This window comes from Anomalospiza imberbis, chromosome 12 (genome assembly GCF_031753505.1).
Source record: "Anomalospiza imberbis isolate Cuckoo-Finch-1a 21T00152 chromosome 12, ASM3175350v1, whole genome shotgun sequence".
Taxonomy (NCBI): Eukaryota; Metazoa; Chordata; class Aves; order Passeriformes; family Viduidae; genus Anomalospiza; species Anomalospiza imberbis.
In genome coordinates, this window is record NC_089692.1 from 15,726,053 (window position 1) to 15,749,822 (window position 23,770).

At 43.0% G+C, this 23,770-nt stretch overlaps 1 long non-coding RNA gene across 1 annotated transcript in view; it reads right to left on the bottom strand.

Annotated features, from left to right (window-relative positions):
- Positions 1–2,188: 2,188 nt before the first annotated feature.
- Positions 2,189–23,770, bottom strand: part of LOC137481363 (uncharacterized) — a 177,438-nt gene continuing 155,856 nt past the window's right edge. Inside the window, exons 5-6 of the long non-coding RNA XR_011003443.1 lie at positions 19,284–19,460; positions 2,189–2,884 (exon numbers count right to left, since the gene is read on the bottom strand). This is a non-coding gene — a long non-coding RNA (uncharacterized lncRNA). The remainder of the gene's footprint in view (positions 2,885–19,283; positions 19,461–23,770) is intronic.

Here is a 23,770-nt window from a genome sequence, read left to right on the forward strand (position 1 = left end):
CTAAAGTTAAGCCTCTTTTTAAAATCTTTACAGAATCAGGGACATCGTTTTTGTAATTCTCCATTCAGCCGCTGTGGTAAGAGTAATAAAAAAGGGCTGTGATGTATGTGGAATTACATGCTGTGCCCTTCCTCTGAGCTGCTGCATTTCTATAGCTGTACAAAAAAAATCCTGTCTGCAGGGAATCTTGTTGCGGTTAAAAATCTATATTTTCGTTTTCTCCATTTGTTCTACAAAACTGAACTAACAGGCAAAACAAACATACATGCTAACATGCATAGAAACATTCAGGAACAGCAATCATACTGGGGAGAATGCTGGAAAAAATGCACTTGTTTTAACCAATACAAAAGGGTTTTTTTAAAGTCTAAAAAGGAAAAATGCTAAGTGCTAATTACCACAGGGATTGCAAATATAAGAGAGGGTTTTTCATGGGCTTTGAGAAGGTATACAAGAAATGCTGTGTTGTTTAATTCACACGTAGCATGAAATACTAAATTTACATTCCTATTGGTTCCAAGAAGATTATTTTATAATCTACAGAAATAATGTAATTATAATAAAACCTGCTTGCATAACATACTCTGTTTAAAAGGAAAAAGATAACTTATCCTATCAGCTGCCAAATATTGAAGTCATCTCTGTTTCTAGCATTCCCTCGAAGCTCCAGGACTTCAGCTGGGAAAGCTCTTGGAGCAGTGCAGGTGTGGACATGGAGCACCAAGCCCAGTGTCCCCACGGGAGAGAGACCATACCCACCGTCTGCAGCTGCAGCTGGAGATGAGGAGGGCAAAAAAATGGTTTAAATACCAACTTCCCAGTCCCTCATCTACTATGGACAACAGGGGAAATTAATCCTCTACATTTTACATCTTCCAGCGAGAATTTGCCCAGCTTTTCCCACAATTTATGTGTGTCCCTGGTGTGTTGAGGACTTCATGCTCAGCCACAGGGAAGTGAGACATGGCACTGAGCATAAACCCCGTGCAAAAGTGCACCTTTTGCCTTTTTATGTAGTTAGGCAGCAAAGAAGTCCAGAATTCCCAGTTTTTCACCCAAAAGCAAGGCTTTGTGCACATGCTGTGCCAGGGAGGGGTGTCAGCCCTGTCCAGCAGCAGCATGTAGTGGCCTCTCCATTGTGGACCAACCAGGACTGTCACCTCCTGCCATGCTTTCACCAAACCTCTCACCTTCTGCCCTTTAAATTGATGTTTTTGAGCACCAGCTTGGAATGGCCTCATCCTGTGCCTTGCAAAAGTGGTGAGGGCTCCTGTAAATCCATTATGGGGGCTCTTCTTGTCTAGATGGGGTTGTCCTGCAGTAGCAGTTTCAATGTAAATATTTTCCATCACTGCTCTCCTTTTTTCATTCTGTGTTTTTGAAGCCCAGCACTTTATTTTTCTGCTCCAGAAATACCTAAAATAGCTCAGCCAAGAGATTCCTTTCCAGCTGGGAGGTGAAGGAGTTAATAATGCCCTTTCAAGCAAAACCACAAACAACTGGGGGGAAAGAGAGAGGAGAAAAAAAAAATAGAAAAGAAAAAAAGAAAAAAAGAGACTTTTTAACTGGGAAATGGAAAGGATCCAAGTTCTAACCGAGAGTAAAAGCACAGAGAGAGTATGAAACACACAAATCATCCTGGGGTTCAGAGTTGATAAAGTTATTAAAAAAGAAAAAAGGAGAAGGGTGGGGGGGAGAGAAAAATCCCTTTGTTTCTGCCCTATACCTTGAGGCAGTGGGAGCGGAGGGAGGGAGTGCAGAACGAGTCCGACCGGAGCCCAGCGCTGAGCCCCATGCATCCCAGCGGGAGCCGGGCACGGGCTGGTGCTCCCCAGCTCCCCTCTGCTCAGCTCCTGGCAAGAGCCGGGCAGGGCTTGCTTACATAAACTCCGCACTTTTTCGCCTTTTTTTTTTTTTTCCTTTTTTTTTTTAATTATTATTATTAGCAAGTGGGAGAAAAGGAGCCGCTAGCGGCGGCGGGCTGGAGCCGGGATGCGGCCGGAGCACGGGCGGGGTGCGGAGGGCCCCGCCGGCTATTGGGCCATCGGCCTAGCAACAGCGCGGCAAGGGCCAACCCCAGCGTTTGTACGGCTGGGCCACCTTCCAAGGATGGGTGCCAAACGCCGCGCTCCTCTGCCAAGAAAACAAACAAGGGCACTTTTAAAAACTCCAGAGTTGAACAGCGTGGTTTTTTTTTTTTTTTCCCCGCTTTTCTGTTCTCTCCTCCGCAAACTCTCCTTGCTCAGAGTTGATGATCCCTTTCCCTTTGTCGCCGAAGTTCAAGCTAGGGGGAATTGTCGCTTGTGCAGGTTTCAGGAGTCGTTTCCCCTTTCCTGGATGTGGCAGGCTCCCGTCTCTGCAGGCTGGAGCAGGCGCTGGAGTCAGTCCTCTCTCTTCAGATGCTGCAGGTTCCCTCCTTCCTTCCCTACCGGCAGGAATCTCTGCCGCCTGCATTAGCGCTGAAACCTGCTTGCCACTGCCACGCATTTATGGAACTTACATAATTTACTGCCTATGTCACTCTCTCGTCTGCTACCTCCTCATTCATTTCAAGCCTGTTAAAGAAGTGGAATAAGAAGCACAGAGACTTAAATAGGCAAAAAGTGGCTTGTAGCCACAAACCTTTTTTTTTTTTTTTTTTTTTTTTTTTTTTTTTTTTTTTTTTTCTGCAGAGGAAGAAGGAAGAATTTGTGAATTCTGGTCTCATTTTATTAAGATATATTTTTACATTATATGTTTAGTGCAGTCTTTCTTACATATTAGTCTTTGTGATTGCTGAAATTGGGGCAGCGCCAAACTTTTACTGAGAAGAAATATGGACTATGTTTTTTTACCAGCTGAGAAACGTGCAGGTCCTTACTGTATCCCAAAATCTCTTCTTTCCCTGTGAAGGAGTAAAGCAGAGAAGTCAAAGCCCATTTCCAAGAAACACCAACTCTCTTCAGGTCCCCGTGGCTTAGCGCCTGCCCAGAGAGAGCGCTCGCCTTGGATCCTGATTTTAAGCACTGAAGGAAGAAAATGGGACTGACTTTTCTGTTGCTGTTGTTGTTGTTGCTATAAGACACTCCGTAGGAGGTGAAGCCAAACATACCTCTGGGGAAATATTAAACACTTCACAGAGAAAGGCCTAAAGAGGCAGATATTGCAGCCCTTTTCTCACGCCAGTCATCCCATTAACTTCAGAGACACTGCTCCTCTGCGCGAGGCTGGTGGGGTCAGGCCTTCATACACAGTAGCACCTCCAAAGGTTAAAGGATGTCATTTGCAGTCATGATCTTGTTTCACTTCCTACCTCTACCTCTGATTTACTGAGAAACCTCAAACAAATCACTTAACCTCTCTAAGAAGAAGTTTACTTAAGTGCAAGAACATTCTGAGCCTCCAACAATATTTGTGAAGTTCGTTCAGGTCCTTGGAGGAAAGATGTACTTGCAAATTATCAGGGTGGCTGCTTACATGGAAATAAACCTCAGTTTCTCTGTCTAAGCATATGTCCCAGCTGCATCCCAATCTCATGTCTCATAACAGTGGTTATGCATCATAATCTACTTGGATTTCATAGGGAAAATATGCAGGAGAGCAGTTTGAAAGGGCATCTCACTCATTTGCAAGCAGGCCCTTGGTTCCAGAAAGCTGGGCTTTGGGCCTCCTGTATGGCACATTTTATCCCCAAAATCTTGAATCTGATGCATTGAGGAGTGTGTTTCTGTATCCTCATTCTTAAACTGAACTGCAGTTCACTGATGTGGTACCCATGCTCCATGCACAATTTGCTTTCTCAAATTGCCCAAACATCATTATTGAAAAAAAAAATGGACAGGGGAAGGTTTTTTCTGAATAGCAAAGGAACACGATGATGGGAACTTGTGTGGTTGCAAGTGTGCTCCCTGTCCTAGGCAGAACTAGGAAATATGAACAACAACAGGAACCATACCAAAAAACAGATTTTGGGTAAAGGTTCAGTGCTGGGAGAAAAGGGAAGGGGCTTCCTTTTTATCTGTTCTGGTTCTGCTTATCGTTTACTAGAGGCTTTTTTTAGTGATGAGGAAGTAGAAGAAGAAATCCATTTGTTTTTCTGATGACACAGCAAAATACACAACCTAATAACTCAGAATAACATCCCTTCTGCCCTAAAGAAATAATCTCACAAAATTAAACCAAGACTTTATCCAGAGATTGCACAATTCAACAGTAAATTTCCATTCAACTGAAAAGGCTTCGAATAAAGCCTTCATGTGGGAATCCAGCAAATTGAAGCGACTTCATAAATGCTTGGTAATAATTCAGGACTAGGGTCTCAATTATTTTTCATTCATTACTTAGGTGAGCAAAGAGCTGCACATTTTGATGGGAATTTGGGACTACAAACCAGGACAAAATACTGTGGCACACAAGGGCAGCTGGACCAACCTGTAAGCCTTGAGCCAAGAGTCAGCCAATGCACATGGAAGCACCATTTATCACCATTTATCACCATGCTTTCCCCAAGAACGGCTTCCCCTCCTGTGCTGCTGGCTCCAGCATGTCCAAAATAACTTCACCACCCTCCACAGCACCTTTTACAGCTACCTGAAATTGTATTTTATTTAAAGGGTACATAGTTTGTGTCAGTAATTCCCACAAACCCATAATTGTTTTTATAACACCTGGTTATAGCAGGTAGTATAATTCGCCAAGAAGTTGATATGAATGTATTCCATAACATGCTTTATACGATCCATTATTAGAGGACATTACTGCATCTGTAATTATGTTTGCAAATGCTTTTTATTGTGTTCTTCATAAAAGTATGCAGGACTGAAACCAGCTCTTAGGCTGCAGAAGTCCATATACACTTTGCTTCCTTCCAAGTATTTTTTTTTTTCTGTATAGGCAACACCACAAAGGGGAAAGAACAAAATTTAACCTCGATTTCCTAGCAGACTCTAGCCCTTAATCCAAGAATCCTTGAACCTGGGGACAGTTCAGGCCTTCACTGGAATCCTGTCATTTTTATCAGCTTTAGCTTCTACACAGCAAAAGTGATTATGTGAGTTCTGTCTTCAGGCTGATCAAATCTTTCAGTGTCTCTTCTGCTGCTGACACCATTTTTGAGAGGACAAATTACATTTGGTACAGGCATATATTTACCTGCAGAACCCACACATCTCCTACAACTGGTGCTAGAAATGGTAAATTTAGGCTGATTTCCCAACCTCCTTTAGGCACAGTATCTTGGGTTGATTGTCACATCCCAGATCAACTTTGAGTGACCAGCAGCCTTGGGAAAGGTGCTGCCTTCACTGCTTCTGAAGCCCATTTGGCTCAGTGCAAGCAGTGGAGCTTAGCTCTTTTCTACACATTTCCAAGAAAACCTCTCCTTTATGTTAATTTGCAGGAGTCAGGCAGTTCAGACAGCAGCAGCCTGTTTTTTCATATTGCCTTTACAATAAATGCCCTTTCAGCCTGGGTTGATTATTTCATCTGAAGCAGAAGTCCATCACAAGGCCTTCCACACTCTGGGCAAATATGCAGCCAAATTAATCTGTTGTGAGAGAGTTATCTCTTGTGCAGTTAAAAAATAACGAACATGTGAGTTTTGGTGCATTTTTTTCTCATGCATGGAAATGTGGTAAAAAGCCCAGACAAGGTAAATTAATGATAGTTCAAGCCTTTTTCCATTTATGGTGAACTTTCTCCTTCCTTCCCAGCCCCCCAAGAAACCACACTGTAAAACACTCTCTTGAAGAGGTTTTATCTCATTCTGCCTTCCCTCCATTTCTCCAGCTCCTTTAGTGAATATTTGTCTTTTCTACCTGCTGCCCAGTTAAATCAGCCTCAGAGGCAGTGACATATGCCAGATCACAGGGGCTGTCACTTTAATTCCCTGTGCTCATATTTTTCTCCTCTAGTGGGGAGCTGGGGGCAGATGTTTGGAGAAGGGACCCCTTTGCTGCCTGGCACACCGAAGTCCTGACATTGGCTGCTAATTCTGGGAGGCAAATCCTGGCCCTGCTGACAGAGCCCAGAGTTGAACTGGCAGCTTCTCCCACGTGCAGCTGAGTGCAGGTTCTAGATGCTGGAAATGAAACCTTACACTCCATCTCAGAGTGCTGCAGGAGCAATTTCTCCCAGTTACAACTCAACTATCTTGTTTAATTCCTGCCTGAAGGCACAGACAGCCCTCCACAAGCTGTGCATGTGAGCGCTGGTCTGCTCCTATCCTCAGCCTCTAAAGAGCTGTTTTCCCACCTGGCAGAAGCGAGACTGGGACTCAAGGTGTTGTGGCCTCCACCCTTGCATTGCATGAACCCTGATGAGCTCCAAAGCACTGGTGACTCAGGGTCACTTCACTGCTGAACGCCTTGCTCAGGGTGGGGACAAATGGCTGGGCAGGTGGCACATCCCTCATCCCTGCAATGGGTGGTCCCAAGGGAATCATGTCCCCTTCCCCTTTAGCACAGTTGTGCTGCTCAGATCCGTCCAAGGCAGGTTGTGAAGAGCCTGTGAGATCATTACCCTAATGCCTTTCAAGGGAATCTTGACGTTAAAATCCTCACTGGGTCAAAACTGCAGTCCCTGCCTGGTTTCTTAGGGTTGTCAGTAATTTTCTACCAGTCTGACTCTGAGAACCTATTCTTCTGCCATCAGCTTTTCTCAGGAGCAAAGTGAAACCCTAAAGCTTCTGATGGTTTGCTAAAAACTTCCAGCTGCATAAACCTTCCATCTCTGGTACCATTGGAGCCCTAATCAAAGTCTTCTTCAGGGCAGTAGAAATTTAAGCCTTAACCAGACGAAAGCATGATAGGAAAAAATATCCATGATTGCTTAATGGGTTATTTTGGGTTTTAAAGTTATATTTATCAATAAAATATTGGAAGGAGGAAAAATCAAATCACATTAATGCAGGCTCAATGGCAGAAATAGCCAAACTGTAGCTCCTGCCTGGTGGTAAAGAGTAAAATGGGCCATGCCCTCTCTTTATCTGGATGGCCCCCTACACCCATATCAGGGGAGACCCTTACACACTTCTGTCCTGAAAAAAAAAACTTTACTTTGGTGTTCTCTCAGGAAAGATACAGTTCCCAACACCACACCTTTCTTTTCAAGCTAGAACTTAACACCATCTCTAAACAGACAGTGATATAACACACATTTCTAAGTGCGAGCATCCAGGGAGTGATAAATTGAAGGTTTGGGTTTTAGTTACATTAATAATGCATATAGAAAAGCTATTTGAAAATAAGAAAGTGATACATTTTATGCTGTGCAGTTTGTGGGGCAGAAATGGAAAGAAGAAATTCAGTTTTACATTTCCTATGTAGCTCTGGGTCAAGGTGACTCCCAGCACAAGCTGGAACAACTCCAATGGCAACCTCCTACACATCTACCTCATGTTGCTTCAGCTCCTCTCCCCAGCTTAGTCACTTCTCCAAGCATATCGTAGGGGAAGACCTGGGAGAGATAAGGCTCAGGATTGCCTGTCCCCTCCCTAGGATGGCCTGGGGCATGACATGGGGGCTCTTTCCATTCCTGTCATCCTGTCTCCTGATGCAAGTAAAGGATTTCAGGGGGAAAACTGTGCCTAAGGATGTAGCTGTAAATCGTGGAAGAAATGTCTGGAGCAGAGCCTTAAATTTGTTACTATTCAAAAGAAAGCAAGAAAACTGTTTCTACTGAACTTGGACAACCACACCAACCTGACATAAAAGCACTCTGCAGACGTTGGCATTGCTGCATGAATTTGCTCCAGCTGTCCTGGTACAAGATGGAAGACCAGAGGCATTTAGATCCTGCAAGGATAGGGAATGCATGTCCAGCTCTTCTCCCCTGCTCTGCCTTATTGTATGAGTGCTCGGTCCACCCAGGGAATGAAGAATCCCAGCAAAAGGCAGCTGGGAATGCTGCATCTTTCGCAAGAAGGGCTGCTCACACACAGGGTTGCTTTTACTGGGGGCTGTCAGGACAGAAATCTGCACTTGGGGATACTTTCCACGAGATGGGAAAGGGGCATTGCTTAACAAAGCAAGGCTACAGGCTTCCCAGCATACCACTGCACTGGCAATTAAATAAGCCTCTGAGCCACATAGGATTGTGCCTTAAGAAATTAGCGTGATTCAGAATTATTTGGGTAGATGAAAATATTCCCTTAAAGGATCCTGCCTGGGCTTCTCCGTGCGTGGAGGGTGGGAGAGGAGAGTTTCCCAGTCCTTGTGCAAAGGTGAACTCTGCCCAGAAAGAAGAAACTCGAGCCCACTGCAGCCACCTAAGGGCATTCCACCAACCAAAATGGAAAATTAATTAAGTGAGTGAATCATTTTCTGAGACTTACTCAGTTTTGTACTGCTTTAGTGTTCGTCTCTTCTGTCAGTAGAGCAGCTCTTGATCCAACACAATGTTTATAGTCACGTTTCCATAGAGCCCCGGTGTGCAGAGCCAGCTGGTGGGAATGACCTGCAAGACCTGTTTATAGATCTCCATTACAGAGCCTCTCATTTTCTTGGATGATTATTGTAGGTGTCAAATAAAGCTAGATTACCTGTTTTATGTCTTAGAATGATAAGCAAGCCAAAGCAAGTCATTTGGCTCATGCAGTTATACAGGTATACCTAGATATATGTATACATACATTATTTCAAGCACTCAAGGCAATCTTACAGCCTTTCTTGTTGGGATTTCGAAACCTTTTCATTTCACCAAAACATCCCTCTTGGTAAGGTGATGCTAGAATTTTGGCTTCTTTAGCTGGGCTGCGGAGCTCATCTGCAAGGGTTAACAGAGCATGGCAAGGGCACAGCACAGTGGTTTCATGGGGACAAGAAGCTCCTCTCCCAGAAGACTGGTGTGGAAGGGGCACCTCAGTTACAGCACAGCTTGGCTCAGCAGTGGTGCCTGCAATGGCAACAAGGAGGTGAAGCATGTGCTGACAGAGCTCATTGCTGGGGAAGCTTATAAATGACTCCTGGCACTACAGTTGGCAGTGGCCAGTGTTACCAGTCCTACCATTGCATAACATCTGCACTTTACCACAATCACCAAAACAATCAAGAAGAAAAGCAAGCTAACGCTTGTTGGGGAATAAACTCAGCAGTCACTCTAATATCACACATTTTTTCCAGCCTGCAGCTCCACCTCCTTCTCTTTCTCTGCCTGGGACAAGTGGGCTCCTGGCTGGTACCTGGAGGCCCCACCTTCCCGGGCGTGGTGGGGAGCAGCCCTGCTTCCCCTGGGCAGAGATGTGCTCAGGCTTCGGGATGCGCTGACTCAGTGATGCAGGGCTGATTGCGAGCGGCAGTTTCAGCCAGCCCCAGCCAGTGCATCATATGCATTTACCAACACGCAGACACAACCACAAGCTTTTATAAATGGATTCCAGAGCCCGGCCAGCAGCGAGCTGGCTCGGGCTGGAGCCTCACACAGTGCAAATGAGGGTACGTGGGAGGCCTGCGCAACGATGGCCTTTGCGCTCCCACAGCTTGGGTCAGCTGAATTCTCGGTGAAGCCCCATTCCTCAGCATAATCAAGAGATGCTCAGAGACAGCTCTAATTAAAACAGATTGTCACGGTCCTGGCGAGGCTGTTATATGAAATGGAGTTCAGTGGGACCTGAGGAAACTCGAGGAAAACCCCCTTTTTCTTCCACCTATTCCAATATATTAATTTATGCCCTCAAAGGATCCACTTCTCAAAGGTATGTCCTAAAAGCCAACAGACTCCACTTCCTGCAGGGTGAGCCCGAGACCAAAGCAACCCTTGCAAGAGTCTCAAGTCCTCATTTGAGAGCAGCTCAAGACCTTCCCTAAAGGAGCTGTTCTAGCTGACATGCTGCTCCTCTCAAACGATGAGGCAACATCCCCCGAGAAGAGAGGGTGTCTCTCACACAGACGAGCTATTCCAAGGCTGCTGGGCCTGATCCAAAATCAATTGAAGTACATGAAGAGTACTTCCATTGATTCCAAAAAGGTTTGAATTAGGCCCAAACGTCAAAGCCAACACCATAAACTCTGCCTGGAAGCCAATACACAGCCAAGTACCAACCCCTCAGCAGAAGTGTCATGTGCTTACAGTGAGATACCCAACCCACTCAGCAGGATGCTGCCTTCAGCGCTGGCTCCTCACTTCCCAGGGGATTTAGCTCCCGTTACTGCATTGCAGTGGATAATAGCACCAAGATCCACAGCCGCAAGGGAAGGTCACAACCCTCATTGCCAGGCAGAGATGGGGGAGGAAAAAAGGACAAATATCAACAAACCAACAAAGTTCCTATACATAAGGAATGGGGGCTCCGAGCTCTGTGCTAAACAGTGGAAAAATCTTTATCCCCCCCACAACCAAATGGAGCAAAATAATGACACAATGGTCTCAGTGCTTTAATCAGCAGGACAAGTCAAGCCTTTTATTCCTTTGTATATTCCAGTCAATGGAAAGTTATTGCTTAATTAACCCCCTTGAATGAATACCTGATAATTAATAAACCCATATACTGTACCCCAAGGCTTTGAGTTTAAGAAATCTCTTCTGTTCAAGTATGAAAAAAGAAAACATGCTGAACTAATGGGAAATAATTCTGGTAGAAGGCAAACCAATTAGGATTAGTGAATTCCATTTCATTTAAAGTTCCAAGATAGAGAAGTAATTTATCTAGTAAATTAATAATAGTGTTAGTGACTTTCCTAATATATTAGCAAGTCTTTCGTATCATATTAGTGAAAACCAAACTGGCTAATACAATAAAAGACTTATTATAAAGGTATGAAGGTTACTAATGTGATAAGATTTTTGCATCCAATTAGTATTAAAAGAAGGCTGCTCTAAAATGGACTTTTACATTTATTTATATGATTACCCAACCTACTGTAGAGACCACAACTTTTATCTGAACAAATTATTAATCCTCCTCCCAAATTTGGTGCTACTGTGTGTTATGTTCCTCATGCAAAACTGCATGTGTGCCTCTATCTGCAGATCTGCATGGGTAACTGGCCCAGATTATTTTGTCTGGCTGCATTGTGTTTAGCACAACACTACAGTGGTTTTGCATTCTCCTAACCTTGGATCAGCGAGAGACTGGTCTAATCAGATACAGCAGCCTGAAGGCAAAACAATTACACTGAAATTATCATATGGAATCAAGCCAAAGCTCTGTCTTGTCTGCTATCCTGTCTTCATCAGTTGCTAGATCCTCCCACCCTTCTCTGGAGCAAGGTGAAAAATACCAGCTGCAGCGACCTGATGGAGTAACCTACTTGCACAGGCATTTCCTCAGAGCCTAAGCAGATACTGATTTCCTGAATGAAACAGCAAGGTTTAGGTCCTTTATAAAACCCTGAATTATGAATATGAGTGTTATAATACATACCTGTGTAACTGTGCCCAATGGAAGCTATGCTAAGGCTTCAGCGAGTTCCAGAGGTGACTCTTCAATGGCATGAAAAGGGAAATGCTTTGGTTAATCTTAAAACATGCTGGGTTTTACACTGCATTATTAGATACTGTGTGAACACAACTTTTTTTGTTCTGTGAGAGATCTCAGCTGCCTCCCAATTCCTTTGCTGTGGGTTCACTAGCAGAAGAGCACATTTGCCTTCAGTGCTAACTGCAGTGAAGTTTGCACATGGGAGAACACAAAAATGGAGAAGACAAGAACCAAAAAGAGGGTTTGCTACATTTATTTGACCCACTGTTGTAAAAACAGGTAAAATTTTGGATCTGAATACAGTTAATCTTATTTATTCAGTTGTGAAGTATCTGCCTATGTGCATAGCTTTGCAGTGTGTTCATACACAGTCTTTGGAAAGAAAGTTTTCAGACTGTCATAAAATCCCTTCTTACTGAGTTGGCAGTAGAATTGTACAGAATCAGAACCGTACACACGGGTACTAAGAAATCAATTGTATTAGAGAATATAATTGGTGCTATTTTTCATCTTTAGAGTTCCTGCAAGAGTGGTTTCCTTAGGTAGATCAAATTAGTAAAGTAGAAACAGCTGCAGTCGATTGTCCACTGTTCAGGTCGAGGTTTGGGTGATAAAGACTGATCACAGTCAGGGGATGTTAATGTGGGAAGATATACTTCTGCACATTCCTCTGAAACCAGAGCTGTGACTGATCTGATTCATTTCATACCCTTAAATCACTGGAAATTGTCATAGCCTGGATTTCAGACTTATGTCCTATCATTTCACCCCCATAAAAAACGCAGCATCTTACACATCAACTTGGAATTTTGCCTAATTTTGCAATTCTCACACCTCTGTACCTCCAAGGCAGAGCTAATACAGAGCAAGCACAGGTGTGTGCAGGTGAGCTATATGCCAGGGTTTGCACTGATTCAGGAGTATAAGGAGTGGAAAAGCTTAGGATAAATTCCACCCAAGAGGACATCACACATTATTTTTTCCAGCCCTGTCCCATAAATTTAGACCAAGGTAATTCCCGGTGAAGTGCAAGGTCAGTCTTTTAAGAACACCAAAAACTTCATGTTTTGCTAGAACAGTCAGCCTGAGACATCCTTGAAACAACTGCTGCAGTTAAATTTAATACAGAACCTCTACCTCTCAGAGCGTTGGAAGAATAATCATGCAAGTGTAGTAAAAGGTATATTTAACTTCATAACTCATTTATTGCCCTTGTGGGGGTGAGAAAGGATCCCACATCATTAAACCAGACTCTAAGCACAGAGGAAGCCAAATTTCTGTGCCTCTTTTAGAAGCACCAGATCATGGCTACATCTGGATGGAGACCACAGCAAAAAAAATAAGTGATTTAAATTATTTCAAGGGTGGAGGCAAAAAGGAGGAAGCAGGGTGAGAGGAGGGGGAGAGTGAGGAAGATAGAGAGAAAAATAGGAATGGAGAAGTAAAGAGAAGCAGAGACAAGCAGGAATGTGCACATAAGGGACCTTTTACAAGGAACAGAGACATAAACAGGGAGAAGGTACAAGGGAGGGATGAAGGCTTGGGCCATAGTCACTGAGTTGGTGGGACAGGGCTGAGCCCCAGGGCAGACACTGAGGGAACCTGGAACCTGTGCTCACAGGAGGCACCAGCAGAGATGCTGGAAGAGCAACTGGAGAAGGAGGAAGATTTCTGTAGTGAAGGATTTAGGGATGCTGGAGGAAGAAAAGAAATTATATTGTCAAACCACCACAAAAAAACAGACAGCTGAAGAGAGAGGTCATGGGAACAACAAATACCAGGGTGACTGTGGGGGCTGGGGAAAGCAAGATGATTTGATAAGGGAAATCCAGATTCAGAGGTCAAAGGGGGAAAAGTTCTTGGTGAAAAATAGGTCAAGGGAGCAGTCTGACTTCATTATTTTACTTTTCAAACCTTTAATTTAACAGTTGCTAATGACAGACAGTGCACAAAATGACAGTTGTATTACCCTCCAACACTGATGTAAAAATAGGCATAATCCTGTTTTTGTGATGATTAATGCAGTGTGAAAAAGATAATTAAACGAGGCCTGGTGTACTTTTGCTTTCCATGCCTCACTGCTACCTTCCGTGGCTCCTGCTCAATCTCCTTGAAAATCTATTAGGCTCTGCTAGCAGCATTTTATCACTTTCCCTGTGTTAAGTTAGACATGCCCTCCCTGGGCTTTAGACAGGAAGCAATTCCTTGGAGGAGGCAGAGCAGGAGCAAGAGCGTGCCAGCACCCTGCCTGCCACCTCCCACTCATGTGATCGCCTGGCTCCCAGAGAAATTCCAGCACAGAAAGGTTTTACTGGTAATGCTCACTCTTAATTAGCTAGTTCATGTAATAATAGCAACTTTTACCCCTTCATCAGGTTAGAAAAACCTTTGGCAGCCGAGTTCACTCATGAAGGTGATGCACTTCACCAGCTCCCAGTTTGAAGCCTCGTTCCTGAGAAGCATGGGAGGGCAATGGGGGACAGAGGTGTTCTGAAAACATTAAAAATACCCAGTAGAAAATATTTGCATATTTGTATAAAGTATGTTGTTGTTGTGGGTTTTTTTTTTGTTTGTTTTTTAAGTTCTTCTTTGTATAGTATAGGAATTTTATCCCTATATTTTTTAATAAAAAAAAGAAGGAAATAGCATGAAATGCCTGAAAAAAATTTCATTGTTATTTTCTTAGCTGATGGCCTAGAAATTTGCTGGATTTGATCTGAAATAAACTGCAGGCAAATGTCAGCTTACTCCTGACATTGTCAAAAATGGATTTTCTTGCTTTATGCCATCCCATACACAATCAAATACACATTCAAAATACATAATGGTCTGCTGGTTTAAAATTATTGCTTTATCCTATGGCTGTGGAAAAGCAGTGGAGTCAGCCAGTGTTTCTTTGGGGTGCATCAGTGACAGAACTAGAACTGAAGACACTGCAATACCTCCCTCTTCTCCTTCCAGCTCCCAAAGCAATAAAACCTCTCTATGCTAAATTAGGCTATTGATCAGTGGCTACCATTCCTAATGGACATCCTGTCTCTCATGTCTGGGATTAGGATGTTCTTTCTACTGCTGGATAATCTTAGTACTGTACAATTGCTCTTTCTCTGCTAATGACTGAATACAGGAAGAAATGTTTCCCTGTTAAGTTTGGTTTTTGAAAATCTCATCACACAGGCTCATATGAGATGAGCCAGAAAGGCCATTTTGTGACCTAGTGCTATCTGATCTCATTCAATCTAACTACCAGGTATTTGGGTTACTTCCTGTGAAGGGATGTTTCATCATTAAACCACTATCTGCAGCACAGTGTATGATACTCTGATAATTCAAGATATCATGTCACAATATTCATTAGAAAGAATAAGAACAATAACAACAACAACAACAAAAAGAGTTAAACCTTTCTTCCTGTTCTGGTGATGTCAAATGATAAGCATGAACTGTAAGTCACACACCCCAAACGTCTGAAAAAGTTTGAGCAGCCTGAACATCTGCAGGACGTGCAGCCTGTGCGGGCAACTTTTCAGCTCGGGCAGCCCCAACACAATGAATCTCAAGTTCTCTGTGATTGCATGAGAAACAGGGCAAAAGTCTCCCTTCTCTGTGACCCAAAACCCACACTTGCTCTCACACAGCCAGAGGAGCATTTCCCACGTGCTCAGCAGACCCTGTGTTTGGCCCAGGGTGGGTGATGGACAGGAGATTCCAGGCAGAAACTGCTCCAGCTCTCAGCCACGTCTGAAGGCTGCTGGGCAAGGAAGACAACAGCAGTGGCAGATGACATGACTTCTGTCAGTACCTCTCCAGACAACATCATTTTAACTCAGTTCTTCCAGATCCTTTATATTTCAGACAGGGAAGAAGATCACACTCAATCAATCAATCAATCAATCAATGTTTTGGCATCTCAGCTGTCACCTGAATGTATTCCTATGGCCAAGACTGGGGCCAGTTTTACCCCCTTCATTGAAATCTCCAAAATTTGCACACAGCTTTTGTGTGGGCATGTACCTATTCTATTTTCACCCATCTTTTTCCCTGTCAAAAACACAACTTAGAAAAGTAGCTAGCAAGTCAGGCTCCCGTCCTTTATGTACCCTAAACTGTATCATGCTAAATGTCAAGCTCTGGTGGTTAATTAGCAACCTGACACAAAGCTGGAACAATGGACATATCTGGGAGGGTTTATAGCACTTTCCCTGCCTTTTCTCTATCCACAACCAGCATCCAAATGGATGTCAAGGTTTGTTGTTTTTTTTTTTTTTCTTAAAGTGTAAGCTCTTTTCTATCGTACTGTGGCCTGCAACTCGGTATACAAGATGTACTTTGGCATTATGAGATAGTGACAGCTGCTGAAGAAATGCTGTGTTATAAACATGCAATGATGCAGTGAACTGGCAAATCCATATGGCTGGAAAAATGATGAGGAGCAAGAGGAAAAAAATTATTCCAGAGTTCTTGAACAAAATAGATAGTCAGTAGTTTGCTTCAGCTTGCATGCCCTAATCACAGCTTTTTCTTTAATGGAAAAAAGTCTACATTCACTTATATACACACATAAATATAACTCTATATAAATAAATATATGAAAGTAGTATTAACCTCAGGATGATCTACATGTGGCTGGAGAAGCAGAGGTGATATTTTCATATAGTACCATATTTCTGCTTCTTATTTCTTTGAGTTCTTTGGCTGAACAACTAATGTCTTGAATCATCCCAGTACAAACTCTTTCAGGTACCCCCCAGTAAAACCTATGTGCATTTTCCCTCTCTCTGTGTGCAGATGGGTAATCTCTGCACATACCCACCAGGGAAAGGCCAATCACTCACTTTTGCAGGGTCATCAGTCATGGTGGATTCTCTGTGTGTCAGAATAAATGAGCGTGGATAGGATGGACATAGGACATCTCTGAGAGAGACCCCAAAGCCACATGGAAATGTTTAAACAGCTTATATGTGCCCTCATAATTGATGGATCCCAGCAAGCAGACACATTCATTGCTTTTAAAAACGCTGATAAATCCAAGTCCATGACACATGTTTCTTAGGAAAGCAAGTATTATGGCTTTTTAAAAAACTGAATGAGGAGATGGGAACTTGCAGTCACATCAATCCCCATTTTCAAACCTGGCTGCTGCAGTTTGCTTCCCATTTCTGAATGGAGTTCCTAATGAAGGGGGCACAGCCTCATGAGCATCATGTGCTAATGGTGGTGACACAGCCCCTCCTCAGTCCAGCCACTTTTGCTTGGGCCCTAAACTCAAGATTAAAAATCCCAATTTTGTTACATGGATTTGCACTTACAGCCCCAAAGCAGATGGAAACAGGCGAAGCTGAAGCTCGTGAGTCTGCTCTTTTTGTATGGCACTTTTCCATCCACCTTTAATCAATGATGTCTGAGAAATGAAGGTTCAACGAGTATTCAGTCCAGCACTGGCAGCATTTCCCAATGCTCCATAATAATCCTCAGACTTTTATGGAGAGTTTTCTCCCTGGTGATTTTTTTCCTTGTCATTTAGTGCCACTATTTCAGATTTCCTGTTGCTGAACTGCTGGAGTGTCATCAGTGCGTCTATATAGAGTATGAGAATATATTTGGAAAGCTTATATCCAAGGGCCATTGGAGATGACTAACATTTTTACACTGCACAAAAGAAGAGAAAATAAATTTAGGAATAGCAAATAGAGCCACTGTGTTATTTCCTTCCCTGTAAATAAATAACTGTAACGCTTCTACTCCAGTCGTGGAGCTGGGCATCCAGCATCTTTGTGGAGAAGGAACATTTCAGGCAGCCATAAATGTTCACCCAAGACATTGACAATGAGGGCTTAAGACAGCACAAATTATAGGGAACATGAAAGAAGCCCTGCTTCCCTTGAAGACACCACCTGTTTAAGCACCTGGGAAAAATTATTCATAGCACTTTACCACAACACAGACAATAAAGATCCTATGGAAATGCCTTTGTTTAAAATCAACATTTATGGCCCCGATTTCATAGAAGGCTATGTAAATCCTAACTGTTGCAACAAATGCAAAATGACATGCTTAAAAACATGGGCCCCTCAGCAGAAGGCAAATCACTTCAACTTTAGAATTTCATACTTTAGGAGCTGAGAACCAAGACCAGAATTTTCTTCCTTCTAATCTTCATTCTGGTTTGCTTCACCTCAGTACATATTTATGTAATGAATTTTTCCCTGCACAAAACTGCCCTCCTCAGCTGAATACCTATTAACCAAAAAATGGGAGCAGAATCCATTGGCATTCATCCTAGTGCTGCCACTCGGTTCTGTGTCCTTGTCCAAGTCACTAGAGATCTGATTCCATAAGAGCAACCAAAACCTCTGTAGCTGGCCCCCCTCTATTTGCTGTGCAGATGGATGATCTTTATATTCACCAGGAAAAGGGAGGCAGGAAACAGACATCAATCAGATGAGAGCCCAGGTGATGTGTGTCCTTATACCCATCCCCAGGAAACACATCCAAGCCTTCATTCCTCTGCATTGTGCCTGATTTACTTATCTGCAGAACGGGAGCCAGAGCATTTCACATCATGCCTTGATCACAGTTATAATTTAGAAGCCCTATGATGCTTCCGTAGTAGTTTAAAATATAATGTTTAGCAAGTATCCCGTAATTTAATTTTGAGCAATAAATTTTACAGTTACCTTGCATGGCTTTGATTTGTTTCTGAGCCTTGTTTAAAGATCTCCTGAAACCAATTAACATGTCCAGCCATCTCATTTGACTCTTTTGTTGCTGGTGCTTTTTGGGAATAACCATTTCACCACAGTGGAGAAAGGGTTTGGGTGTATTTGTGTCACCAAAAAGACGTGGCCCGAGGCATGTTCAGAAGGTGCAGGGGACAGCACACTCCAGTGTGAGGGATTCACAGAGTACCAATGGATGAATGGAGTCAAGGACCTTCCAACCCTTCCCTGAATCATTTTAGCATCCAGCTAGGCTTTTTTCCTTATATTCAGGTGACGATGTTTCGGGGTTCTGAAGGTCAGGGTGACCCCGAAATCGTAAAGAGTCTTTGCCTCCTAGCCCTGCAGCCAAAGAATGAGTCTGGAATGCTTCTGATTGCACTTTCAGGGTCGTTTATTTCTTCTTATCGATAACATTCTTTCTCTGACCTGCAGAGCTCTGCCTAGCAAGTCCACCATAGCATTCTGCCCTCGAGCCTCGGGCAGCTCCCACCTTATGTACTCAAAACTACATGTGTATGTTTACAATTTATTACCAGTTCCTATCATCTGTGTTAGACTGTGAATCTCTGCCTTAAACCAATAGAAAAGTGTCACCATCACACCAAGACATGGAGGACAAGAAGAAGGAAAAGAAGGCTAGGACATGCCCAAATTCTTCCATCTTGTACCCCCTTGAATGCTCTTCTAAAAATCCCAAAATCCTACTTTTCCACCCTGTGTTAATTCAAATATCACACTACTCAAACCCTTGTGGCTTGTAATTCCTCATACAAAATTGAGTTTTTTCCACAGGCTAAAATCGAAGCCACAGATGTTTTTGACTTCTTGCCAAGGTCCCCGAGCCCCCTGCCAGGGTCTTAAGACAGTCAGGGCAGCCAGAGGGATGTCCTGGACTCCGACATTCAGGGAACAGCACTGTGGGGTGAGATAGGAGTAAAGGTTTCTAGTCCTGACAGCCCTCCTGGGGTACCCGGCCCTGCAGCACGCGGTGCCGTGCAGCAGAGCTCACACTTTCCGTAACACTTCCTCTCAGTCACGTAGGAGCCTGGTGACTTCTGTCTGCTTTCTAAGCTGAGGAAAATACCAGGAACTGTCCTCTCTCCCCGCCCCCTACTTCCTTTAGAGAAACCCCAATAGGATTCACAGAAGTAGGAAATGACTGTTACCTTCAGGCTGGGTTTTTGGGTTATAGCCTTCTTTCTCCTCTGCTTCAAAAACTGACTCTTCCTTCCATTTCTCTGTGCCTCAGTCTTTCAACCTTATTTGAATTGAATGTCCTCTTTCTTTTTGATCCCATTTGTAACTCAAGAGTGTTTCAGTCACCACAGAAGAGATGCCAGCAGCTAAGACAGTAAAAGAGACAAATAAATGGGTTCGGTTAAATTTAATTATTTTTATTACAACATAAATTCCCCCTCTCAAATATTGCTTCTTCAGAAGGAGAAAAGCTGGTGAAGGGACAGGGAAGATCTGGCTAGAGCAAAACTCTGGCCTTTGAGAACTGGGTGAGTGGGTTCAAAGTGGGGTGAGGAGTTTGTCCCTGGTTTGCTGGAGCCTGCATGGACACATCAGGCTCTCAAAGCTCTTGCCACATTATAAAGGAGGAGCATGTGGCTTCACCAGAGCAATATCCACAGGTTTAGGCTGCTTATCAAGGAGAAACCTACTATTCACCTTGGCTGCTGCCATAATTTTAGACTAGAGGAAGGGACTAAAAAAGAGTAATCAAGACATAAGAAGTTGCAGCATTTTGATTTTTTTTCATTACATTTTCATTGAGTAAAAAAAAGTCCTTAAAATACTATCTAAGAAATCATGCAGTGTTTAATATTGCAGTGGAAGATTTTCACAGTGTTTGGTTGGGGATACAAATCTGCCCTGGCAACAGTTGTGGCTGGTTATTTTTCCAAATGAATGAAAACACAGATACAAGCAGGAGTTACTGCAACTGCTGCCGCCTCATTTATCTCTGCAGTCAGGTTGCTACTGGTACAAGTGCTCAGTTTTATACAGGAAACACAATTGCAGGTGCAGAACTCCAAGCTCCTGTTTACACCCACCAGCGGGAGGCTCACCTTCTTAAATGCATCTGTCTATGTGCAAAGCACTGGAGAAATTGCCATAATAATGATACCTTCCCCAGAGCATACATAAATATTACAATGTCACTTCTGCAGAGAAGAAAGTTAGTTCAGGAGTAAAAATACATCACTTCAGGTCACAACAATGGAACAAAACAGACAGGGGAATTCAGGAACTCCTGTTCTTTAAGACGTCTGCCTCTCCATTTTAACTTGCTTAAAAAAAACATTTAAAAATTGAGAAACTTTATAAAAACCCACAAAAAGTGCTACTGAATCTATTTCATATTTGTTTGTTCTGCAGTTGCCAGAAGGTCTTTCAGTCTCCTTGTCATTTTGCACTATATGACCTAAGTAACACTGATATTTATTGCTCATTTTCATTTAGCTCTTTGAAGACCGATCCACTTAATGATCAGAAACCTCACACAATTTAGCAGATAACATCACTGCAGAAACTTGTTGGGAAGCTTTAATAAGTAAAATGAATACTAAGAGGTGGGCTGGGGTGATTGCCGTGTTTTAATCCTCGATGATAAGAATCAGAGTCATACCTGCCCATTCTTGCTCTGTGATTACACAGACAGAGTAGTTCAAGTGGACACAGATTTTAGGGGATGTTGTTGCAGTGACTACCTCAAGCACTTGTAAGACACACATTATGATAATAATGCCTGCCTTTAGTGTCACTTGCATTTACCCCCACCCAGCTTCTCATGCAGGAGGTGATTCCTGTTACCTCTGATCTGCAGATGGGAAAACCACAGAGATCCCAGGCCCAGCAAGCCCCAGGCAGCTCCTGCCAGGCAGGGGACAGTGCTGGGGCAGCTGAGCACTGATACCCTCCCTCCATCCTCCCCCAGCACCAGCTCAGGGATGAGACCACTTTGGGGCATGGAATTATATAGACCCCAGTTAGTAGGGTCCAGAAGCCACAGGAACCCAAACTAGGGTCACATTTCTGGATTTAAAATACTTAAGAGTATAAAAGGGAGTATCACAGATTATAAAAAGAAGAATAGCAGGGTACTGCCAGTACACACAGGCAGTGAAACTCAGTAACTTGTTCAAGGTCATACAGGAAATGGGAAGGGGAGCAAAGAAGAGAATCTGGTTCCTCCTAGTCCTTAGTTCATGTCCCAACAGCTGAATATGGCTCTGTGACACATGGAAATACGCCTTTAGTCCTACAGCAAAATGCTTCAAATTACAAACTTCCTACAGTCCTCCAAGAGAGTTTTATTTGTGGAAACTTAAAAAACCCCCAGTCTCTATATAATAACAAACATGGAAAGTTGTTTTCTTGCAAAACTGTAAATAAAGTGGTATTTATATTATTGCTATAATCTTTCTGGTCCTCAGTGACAGGGTGACCCCCGTTGGTGCACGGAAATGGAGCAATTAATGAGTAATGGACCGTTTCCTGATATGCAGATGCTGCAGCCCATCTTTTGTTCTCAGATCTTCAGGGACTATCTCTTATCACAGGGCTTTTCCCCTGTGGAGAAACACTTGGAGGTTGCTTTAGGTAACACAGCAATGGGTAATTTTCAAAGCCAACTTAAATTAAAAAGTCTTTTCAGCAGTTTTGAGTGTGCCATTAGTGAATGACTGCATAGGTAAATGATTTGACTCACTCTCAAAGAGATTTAGGGTTAGAAATTTTATGGGTTTCTGACCTTTTGTCAGGAAGGCATAGGAAGCACCACCTCCTTGTCATAAGTACCTTCAAGTCTCATTTGAAACCACTGGGTTCTTTTCCATTACCTGCAGTCTTTGTAGGAAATTTCACTTTGAGGGCTGAATTGCAATTCATTGCATATCAGAAAAGGCCAAATCCTGGGGTTGTTTGTTTGTTTGTTTCTGGGGATGCTCACCTTTTATATACAAACAGATGGCATTGGAACAACAGGTCTCTGTGCATAAGGCAGGATTTTGTGGATGTGCAGCTCTCCAGCAAGCATAAAACAAAGTAAAACCAGATTGAAAACTTTCATTACCCAGCAATGCAAGTCACAACAGCAGGGTTAAATCTGTTTCTATTTAGACAATATCTGGAACAGAGTTTTATTATACAGCCTGTAAAGCACTGCCTGTGCATGGGTGGAAAGTACATTGTCTCCTGAAATAAAGAACTGGGGCAGGATTGTTTAGAACTTTCTTTTTTTCTTATTTTTTGTTAACCGTAAATACAAAGTAACCATTTCTCCATAACATTGAACTCTTTGTAGCCTTCCTATAAACAATAACACTATCCAAAAATAAACATCTACTTAGAATAAATATTAATTCAGAGGCCTGTAAAATATGAATCAAATAGTCTCTGCAACACCATCTCTTCCGTGATAATGCAAAAGCCACCCCATGGGGTTTAAAACTGAGGGATTTCAAGGCTTCAGGGTGTCTTATGATGCTCACTCTGAGCAGGCTGAATGCCAGGCTTTGTGAAAGGTCCTGTCTTAAAAGACAGAGTCCTAATCGCTTTCAACTTTTCTAATTCTTCACATTCCTTCCTAGCAAAATAACTGCCTGCCTCATAACGGCAGAAACATTTGGAGACTGAAAGAAACAAACAAAAAATAATCAATTTTCAAGGTCCACTTGCAGACGGAGGAACTGTTTATGAAGCACTTACTGTTCAGTTGCAGGAGAAAATCTCGCCTTAATGGCAAAAAGGGAAGCATGGAAATACTGGGGAGAGTTTTTTCAGCGGGTGGGTGTGGGCCTAGAAACTCTCCTGCCCTACAACTCAGATGATTGATTTCTGCAGAAAATAGATTCCACCTTGTGCCTCATCCAAGGAAACAGGAATTTTCAGCTGTGTGGACCAAGGAGTGGATGTCACCACCTCTCACAACACTGACCATGTTTGCTGCCTGCAGAGGGGTCAGTTTAGCATGTAAAAACATCCCGATTTTCAAATTGGCAAAATCCTGATGGGATGAGCAGAGGTCACCCAACATCCAAGCACTTTTCCCAGGCTGGTTTTGGTTTCTGAACCAAAAATTTCCTGCTGTGTTTTGGCTCACCATATTTTACACTTCTCTTACTGAAAGGGAGAAGAAACCGAAATTCCAATTTCAGTCTTTCAGCATGAGGCCCATTCTCAGCTTTTCTCCATGTTTTGCACAAAACTTGGCATGGTTCTTGCAGCAGAAGCTCGTTCACATGGCCTTGCACCCCTCCCAGCTCTGCACACCCTGTACTCCCTGTCACAAAACACTGACCCCACATGGAAATGCTTCTGATTAAAACCTCATGGATCCACCAGATTCCACGGACCATACTTCGGATCACAGCCAGTCATTCTCTAAAATAATCCATCTCCTGCCATGAGGTTAGAGATTGGGTATTTTGCTAGTCTTATCTCCTCTTGGGTCTGATTTTGATCTTTATCTTCTATAATAATATTCCAAAAAATAAAAAAATACAACAGCTTTTATCATCTTAATTTAAATGTAAGACTTGCCTTTCAATTCCAGTTAAGTAATTCATTTAGATTCTTGCCAGAGATGTTGAAAAGCAAATATGCACAGATGAGAAGCAACCTTTCTAAAAATATGAATGGAAAA